A 9,106-nucleotide genomic window follows, 5' to 3' on the forward strand; every position below is an offset into this window, starting at 1 on the left:
TAAGTGGGTTTTGTTTTACAATGGGATTGATGAGACAAATTCCTTTCAATCGCATTTGAATATACGTCTGACTTTTCTTCCTTTGCTTTGAGATAGACATCAAGACCACAGCAACTCTTACAAAGGAAAACATTCAATTGGGGCTGGGTTACAATTCCAGAGATTTAGTCCATTATCATCATGGTGGAAAGCGTCTGGCATGCCGACTGACCTGGTGCTGAGGGAGGAGTTGAGAGTGCTAGATCTTGATCTGCAGGCAGCAGGAGACGGCCATACTAAGCCTAGCTTGAACATCTCTTACCTCAAAGCCTTCACTGTGACACACTTCCTCCAACAAGGCCACACCCACTCCAACAAGGTGATTTTTTTTTCCTTCCTAATAGTGCCACTCCCTATGACCCAAGCATTCAAATACATGAGTCTATTGGAGCCATTCCCATTCAGATGCACACACCATGTAACCCAGAGTGACCTGGAACTCGCTGCCTTGCTCAGCCTGGTCCTGAACTCACAATACCCCTTCAAAGACAGAGGAGCTATCCAGAGCTCTGCTCTGAGCTACAGAGACCTGTCTATAGAGTTCATCTTGGTTTTCTTATTTGTGAAAGGGAAAGTCCTTGTCTGAATATGATCTCTTGGGTATTCTTATCCTAAAATGTTCTCTCCACTGGGAAAAAAGAGTTCTAGTTATACTTGACACACACACACGTGTGTGTGTGTGTGTGTGTGTGTGTGTGTGTATCATATCAAAGATGATGAAAACACTATAAGTCAAAACCAGTAGACTAAAGCGGTGCTTCCAACGGCTCTACAGAGTTCATCAGGAAACTGGAAAGCTGAAAGATATAATCTCATTATTAGCTTCACACACTAAAGAACAGTGGGACGACTGTAGGAAATCAAAGGGAAAAAAACTAGGGAGGAAATCCGTGAAATAAAAATTTCATAAAACAAAATTAAAGCTGACCTGATAAAAGGGCAATTACGGTAGAAGGCTTGTAGAGTTATGTCTAGGGAAAAACACAGAAGAGACTTTTTTAAAGTACCAAGACTTACAAACACTCACAGTGAGGAACCTGAGTGGGTTTTCCCTGGCGACTCTGATTTATCTGCATTGTCTGCTGTCTGCCTCTTGGCACTGGAAGAAAAGCTCACTCAGACAAGGCCCTTTTGTCTCCTTGGTTCACAGAGAACCGAGGCCCAGCAGTGGCTAGCACGGGCCACCGCTGAGCATCTGTTGAATGCATGCACGAATGTCTCCACGAGGCTGACATACTGAGGCTGTGCGGGCTCTTCCTAAAGGAGCCGTTTCTGTTTGTCCCTGGCAGCTCCACCCAACTAGAGCAGAAAGTGAATTATGAGAAAGGTCAAAGGATCAGAGCCCATCAAGGGCTCATTGTCACCAGACCTTGGCTGTTGCTCAGAGCCACTCAGAGAACTATGAATGCCTGGCTCAGAGAGACACAACTGGGCATATCATAAGTCAGAGACGCAAAGAAGGAAAATAAGAGGTTTCTGAAATTTTTTAAACACTGAATTACTATATAATCAAGTAAATGTATGCCCAAGCAGATACCAAAGAGAACAAAAACCGGATTCAAGGGCTTCCGTGGGCTGTGCTCATAGCAGCATTGCTTACAAAGCGGGGAAACAAGCCAGTGTCTATCAGTGAATCACTGGATAAACAACCTGTGATGTAGCCACCCAATGGAATGACATTCAGTCCTGTAAAGGGCAGAATATTGATTCATACTAAACTGTGGATGAATCTCAAAACACAGTGCTGAATGAAAAAAACATGCCAGGACACACATCACAAATCTATTTATAGGAAAAATCCAGAATATTCAGAACAGATAAATCCACGGGAACAGAGAGAAAGCATATTGTGGGTTGTCAGAACCCAGGGGACAGGGAAATGGGAACTGACTGCTCCATGGAACTGAGGCTTCTGTTTAGGGTAACAAGGCTTAGCTTGGTGGCACGCATTTGTAATCTTAGCACTCAGGCCAAGGCTAAGGCAGGAGGGTTACAAGTTCAAGGCCAGCCTGGGACACATAGAGAAACCTCATCTCAAAAAAAAAAAAAAAAGCCTAATTTAATACTTACATTCTTACCTCTCCTGGGTATATATCCAGAAGATGTCCCAACCGGTAAGAAGAACACATGCTCCACTATGTTCATAGCAGCCTTGTTTATAATAGCCAGAAGCTGGAAAGAACCCAGATGCCCCTCAACAGAGGAATGGATACAGAAAATGTGGTACATTTACACAATGGAATACTACTCAGCTATTAAAAAAATGAATTTATGAAATTCCTAGGCAAATGGATGGACCTGGAGGGTATCATCCTGAGTGAAGTAACCCAATCACAAAGGAACTCGCACAATATGTACTCACTGATAAGTGGATAATAGCCCAGAAACTTAGGATACCCAAGATATAAGATACAACTTGCCAAACGCATGAAATTAAAGAAGAACAAAGACCAAAGTGTGGACACTTTACCCTTTCTTAGAAATGGGAACCAAACACCCATAGAAGGAGTTACAGAGACAAAATTTGGAGCTGTGATGAAAGGATGGACCATCTAGTGACTGCCATATGCAGGGATCCATCCCATAATCAGCTTCCAAATGCTGACACCATTGCATACACTAGCAAGATTTCGCTGAAAGGACCCAGTTATAGCTCTCTCTTGTGAGACTATGCCGGGGCCTAGCAAACACAGAAGTGGATGATCACAGGCAGCTATTGGATGGGTCACACGGCCCCTAATGGAGGAGCTAGAGAAATTACCCAAGGAGCTATAGGGAACTGCAACCCTATAGGTGGAACAACAATATGAACTAACCAGTACCCGGGAGCTCTTGTCTTTAGCTGCATATGTATCAAAAGATGGCCTAGTCGGCCATCACTGCAAAGAGAGGCCCATTGGACTTGCAAACTTTATATGCCCCAGTACAGGGGAATGCCAGGGCCAAAAAGGGGGAGTGTGTGGGTAGGGGATTGGGGGGGTGGGTATGGGGGAACCTTTGGGATAGCATTGAAAATGTAAATGAGGAAAATACCTAATTAAAAATATATATAAAAAAAACAGAAAAATAATCTACCATGGGAAAAAAAATACTTACATTCTGAGGAATGGGTAGTAGGAAAACACTAGCCCTTGTTTCGCATTATCAAACCATCATGTTTCTGTAGGAGCAGAATTCTGTGTTTACAGAAAAAAAAAAAAACACACCGAAATTTATCATATACAAGAGCTTCTCGTCTAAGATAGTTCAGGCAGTTGTTCGTTTGCACCAAATGGCTCCAGGGCACTTGAGGGGCTTCCATGAAGCCGTGCCAAGCAGCAACATCTGATGCTGCTACAAGTGCCTTGGATCCTAACGTGATTCTTTTGAATTAATTTGGCATTGGCGCATGCGTGTTCAGAAACCTTCTGCTGTTGCCAAATATTTACAAACCCCACATTGAACTCTGCAATTCCTGTAGAATAATGACCATAGTTTAAGAAGCTAGAGTCTAGAATGTAAATTCTTCTGATAGCCTGTTAATATTTTTTTTTCGTTCAAGTGTTGAAAAGATCGGAGTTGTTTTGAAAACAAAGGTTTTCAACCAAGAATTGCTTATTCTAGTTCAACAATAGAAAAATCTAAATGCCATAACTACTGATGAAATTTTTTAAAGATTTATTTATTTATTTATTATATGTGAGTACACTGTAGCTGTCTTCAGACACCCTAGAAGAGGGCGTCAGATCTCATTATGGAGGGTTGTGAGCCACCATGTGGTTGCTGGGATTTGAACTCAGGACCTTTGGAGCTGCTGAGCCATTTCTCCAGCCCCCTGATGGAATTTTAACATATTAAGTATTAGAGCTCTCAGCTGGGCAGTGGTGGTACATGCCTTTAATTCCAGCACTTGGGAGGCAGGCAGGCAGATTTCTGAGTTCAAGGCCAGCCTGGTCTACACAGTGAGTTTCAGGACAGCCAGGGCTACAAAGAGAAACCTTATCTCAAAAAAACAAAAACAAAAACAAACAAAAAGTATAGGACCTCCATGTTCTGTTCCAGTCATAGCCAGAGTGATCACCTGCATGCAAGACTGAACAATGCTGTTAGCAGCAAGCCTCTTGCATATTGCTGACTCATTTGGTGGTGGCTTATATGGTGCCACAGCCACTGATGCCAGCAGGTGAGAGATGCCAGAGCTGGGTCTGAATGGAGCAGGCCTGTGATCACTTGGCCTCCAGAGGCTGAGGATAAAATCTTTAAAGCCAGGGTCAAATGGAAGGCTGAGGCCAACTACGTTCTATAAAGAGGCAAAAGACAGAAAGGGAGGAGGCTATGGGAAGATAAACAAGACTGATAACGCTCTTGGCAGAAAAGAGGCACTTTCACCCTCTACTGACCCAGGGAAAATTATTCCTCACTGTCACCCACTTCCCATTCCCTACGGAATGGAATTCATGGGAGGGAAAAACCAGAAAAAGGAAGCAGCTATGGAGAGCTTGGAAATGCTGCTGTGCACAAACACCTCCCGATGACCTTCATAATCGAACATCATGCATTTCCTGTATCTTAGTACAGTCTGCACACTGCAGTTGTACAAATACTCAGGTGTTGAGTGTCCTCTGCCTCTTCAGTGACTACATTCAGAAGTGGGGAAAGAGTTGGATGAACCTGGATGGGCGCCTAAAATTTCAGCACTCGAAAGGCTAAGATGGGAGACCCGTTGGGAGCTCGTGGCTAGCGTGAGATACATAGTGGTTTTTTATTTATTTGTTTATGTACTAAATACTGCAGTTTTGTGGTTTTATTTAAACACAAAACATGCATGCCACCCACCTACTCATTACTTCTTCAATCCGCAGCCTGGTGTTGGGATTGGTGACCCTGATGGCCAGCTGTGTTGCTCTTTGTATGATGGTTTTTGGTTCTTAGAGGAAGGGAGCACCGTGAGCAATCTCAGCACGGTAAGATTTGTTGCACATCAGCAGCACCTCCAGCTCCTTGGCATTGTGGACCAGGAACTTGCTGAAGCCGCTGGGCAGCGTGTGCTTGGTTTTCTTGTTGCTCTGGTAACCAATGTTGGGCATCGGGATCTGGCCCTTGAGTCTTCTCTGCACCCTGTTGTCGATGCCTCTGGGTTCCCACCAGTTTCGCTCCACTGTGACATATCGGTCTGACTGGTGCCTGGGGAACTTCTTGGTCCTCTTTTTGATGACCTTGGGTTTCACCAGAGGCCAGAGGCAGCCATGATGCCACAAAACAGACGGCAGCCACCTTGTAGGCAGCACAGAGGAAAAAGGTGGGTTTTGTTTTATCTTAAAAAATTACATAGCCCTGGCTGGCCAGGAATTCTGCACGTAGATCAGGCTATTCTCAAACTCCTCGAGACCAGCCTGTTCCTGCCTCCAGAGTACTGTATTTAAAGGCATGTATCACCATACTGGGCTTCCATGGTGATTTTTAAGACTCTGGGCTACTGAGTGAGATTTTTGTCTCAAATTAAATAAACAAACAGGAGCATTTCATTTGGTAAAGTGCATATAGGGAACAGAAGGACTTGAATGAATGAATGATTGATCGATTGACTGAATGAATGAACAAAAAGAGCCACAATGTCATTAGTCCTGTCTTTAGACATTATGGAGTTCGAAGGGATGGCCACACTCCAGTACTCTGTGTGTGTGTGTGTGTGTGTGTGTGTGTGTGTGTGTGTTCGGATTCTAAGTACTCACATAGAAAGCCAAGCACAGAGGGGCATATGGGCATACACAGCTGACAGGGGAAGCTGACAGGAGGATCCCTGGGGCTGCCTGGCCAGCCTTTCTAGCCAATCGTTGAAAGCAATTGCTGAAGACGCCCAGTGTTGACCTGGTCTCCACATTCACGCATGTGCATGTACCCTCCCAGAGATTTCAAAACCTTAAGAGAATTCTTCGTGACTAGCCTGTGTGGGCTTAGGGGTTATTCTTACCCACATTCAAACAACCGAAACCCCAAAATAAAATGTGGTAAACATGACGGTTGGTTTCAGAGTCTGGTGATCCTTCTCTCTTGGCTGCAAGCTTTATCAACTCTTATCTCAGGACAGCGATCGAGGGAGGCCCAAGACACAGGAAGAGCAAGGCAACCCCTAGAAAAAGGCTCATCAGGTAGAATGCATTTGAGCTTTTTTTAGTCAGCTGTAAAGCAGGAGTCTGAGTACCACACCCATGATGCTTTGCAAACAGAAACTGTTGCTTAGAGCCAACAGAGCCTGGGTCCCCAGTGTGTTGAGTTCAGGGCAGTTCGAGGCTGTTTATTCTGCTAACAGTGGCTGAGGGACTGGAAAGGCTAACATGGTCTTCATTTCTATTTGTCTTCAGACCGAAAGCAAACAAAAAAGAAAAAACAGATTTTTTTTAAAATAAGGAGACGAGCCACGTCAGAGGCACACCCTTGACAGCCTTGCTTTGTTTTGATTCAAATCTTCCCTTAAGTTGGAAGCTGTCCCGTGACAAGAGCACAAGACGTTCACCCTGAGAAGTTACGTTTCCTGATGCCTCTTGCAGCAGCCCTTCTTTCCCAGCAGACCTAGATCAGCTTTAAACAGTCCGTACTTAGCTACCATTTCCAGAAGGAAGGCGAGAAACACAAATGCTTGGGATGGACAAGGGGAAGTGGCGTAGGTGGGGCCAACCAGTTGCTCCCCACCTTATTTTTTGACACAAGGTCTCTCCCTGAACTTGGAGCTCACTGGCTTGCCTGAGATGGCCAAAGAGCGCCAGGGATCCTTGTGTCTCTGCCTCCCCAGTGCTGGGTTTGCAGACACTCTCCGTCCTTGGCTCTTCACATGGATGTTAGGGATCTGAACCTATGACGTCATATGTTCAAGACAAGCACTTTGCCAACTGAGCCATCATCTCCCCAGCCCCCCAAACTCTGGATTTTTAAACCCTATCTCCCTCATAAAGAATACATTCTTCTAGGTGCTTGCTTGAAGTTGGCTAGATTAATCAAAATGTCAGCAATTGATTCCGTTTCTATTTAGGTTTTCTTTTCTTTGGAGGAAGTGGGCTCTCACTATGTGTCCAAGCTGGCCTGACTAGCTATCCTCTAACTCAGCCTGCAGGGCTGGAACTGTAGGCATGTGCCACACACCTGGCCTCGGCATCTGCTTTTCCGGCGTGAGCACTAGAAGCCCCCATAGCCCAGGGGAGGCTAGACAGCGCATCACCTCAGAATGTACCTCACTTACAGCTGCACCTTACACCACAGGCACAGCCTAAGTGGGATCAGCCCTGGGAGTTTTCAAGGTGAGTCTGGGTAGTTTGCAGCCTTTGACTCTGGGCTGGTCCCTCTTAGAACTTCATTTCCTCCATTACAAGGATCTGTAATTCCCCACCCAGCAGATGGGATGCTGGCAGAACAGAAATCCAATGATGGACTTCTGTCTACAATAGATACGGAACTTTTACATCATAAAAGGACAACCTGCAGTTGGGCACTTGGGAGGCAGAGGCAGGCGGATTTCAGAATTTGAGGCCAGCCTGATCTACAGAGTGAGTTCCAGGACAGCCAGGGCTACAGGGCTACACAGAGAAACCCTGTCTCGGGGTTGGGGGGGGGGGAAGGAACATGAGAGGAAGTATCACGTGTGTCTGTCCTTATGATATATTCCACCACTATAAGAGGGCAAATCAAACATATAAACACATACATATTAAGTGTTGGTAGATTATATCCATGTTAATTTGTTTCAGAGCAACTAAGGGGTGTTAGATAGTGGTTATATATTTAGCCTCTTTGTGCCAAGTGAGTGAACCTTCCTCTTTAAATACCCAGACATTTCGATATTATTTTGGGAGAAATACTTCCGAACACGGGTGATTATTTCATTTGACCGGCCCCGTGGCTGAATACCACTGTGGCAAATGCCAGTCTTATCATGCTTATAACCAAATGACACCCTAAAGCACACCTGGGTGTGTCACTGCTGGCCTCTTGACTAAACGGCCCCAGACAGTTGAGCTTTTCCGAGTTCTTGGCTGTGCTGTTTATAGAGACTCATTTCTTTTTAAGGTCTGCTAATTTATTTATTGCTGTTTAGTATTAGCTGCCTCGGGCTGTGCCTCCCACTTCTGTCTAATTTTCTGCATTCATACAAACATTTGTTCTAACACCTACATTTCTGGTGACATTTTCAATCTGTTGGATCCTAGCACCATAACCAAGGTTTTTGTTTTGTTTTGTTTTGTTTTTTTGAGACAAGATTTTTTTTTATAGCCCAAGATAGCCTCAAGCTTCGTTAAGATAGTCAAGGATGCCCTGAACTCTGGATCCTCCCTACTCTATCTCCTGAGTGCCAGGATCACAGATGTGTGCCTTGATACCCAACATCATGTTTACGCAATTCTAAACGTTAGAGACTTAAGTTTAGAAACAAGCACTCAGCCCACTCTCCTTTGCTAATCTGTTCCATTTTGGCCTCTGCAGCCGACCTTTCATAACTTCTCGCGTGGGTGATGTTTATGTTCGAGATGCCTGTAGAGAACAAAGAACTGTCTATACCCAATGCCACAGACCAAGAGACTCTGATTGGTCAGGATTGGGGCAAGCTGCCATCTATGGTCCAATCAGCTGTGGCCAGGGGGATAAAGACAGATAGCAATAAAAATGGCTGCTGGGCCACCCATGGGAAAGGGACGAACTAGAAAAGGGAAGGAAGAAATGGCTTAACAGTTAAGACAGAAACCAGATAGTCATACTATTTAAACTGTGTTATCTAAAATAAACACACTCTTTGTGAGGTCTTCCGGGTCCTCCCTGTGAGTAAACAGAGTTCTGGGGCCACTGTTTTAAATTACCTACTTTTTTTCCCCCTCAGGTCTTGACTGTTTACTCCTGACTCCTTTATTATTGTATATTACACAATGCCACAACATTTCATCTCTTAAAAGGTATTACTTGGCAGGTGAGGTGATATGTACCTGTAATCCTGGCCCTTGGAAGGCAGAGGCAGAAAGGACAGAAGTTATCCTCAATTATATAGCAAATTTAAGGCTAGCCTGGGCTACATGAGATCCTGTCTCAAACAAAATATATAACCTTT

The 9,106-nt window shown here is 44.6% G+C and overlaps 1 pseudogene; it reads right to left on the minus strand.

Annotated features, from left to right (window-relative positions):
• Positions 1-4,459: 4,459 nt before the first annotated feature.
• Gm10064 lies at positions 4,460-7,202 on the minus strand (annotated as a pseudogene).
• Positions 7,203-9,106: the final 1,904 nt, after the last annotated feature.

Source organism: Mus musculus, chromosome 5 (assembly GCF_000001635.26).
Source record: "Mus musculus strain C57BL/6J chromosome 5, GRCm38.p6 C57BL/6J".
NCBI classification, from domain to species: Eukaryota; Metazoa; Chordata; class Mammalia; order Rodentia; family Muridae; genus Mus; species Mus musculus.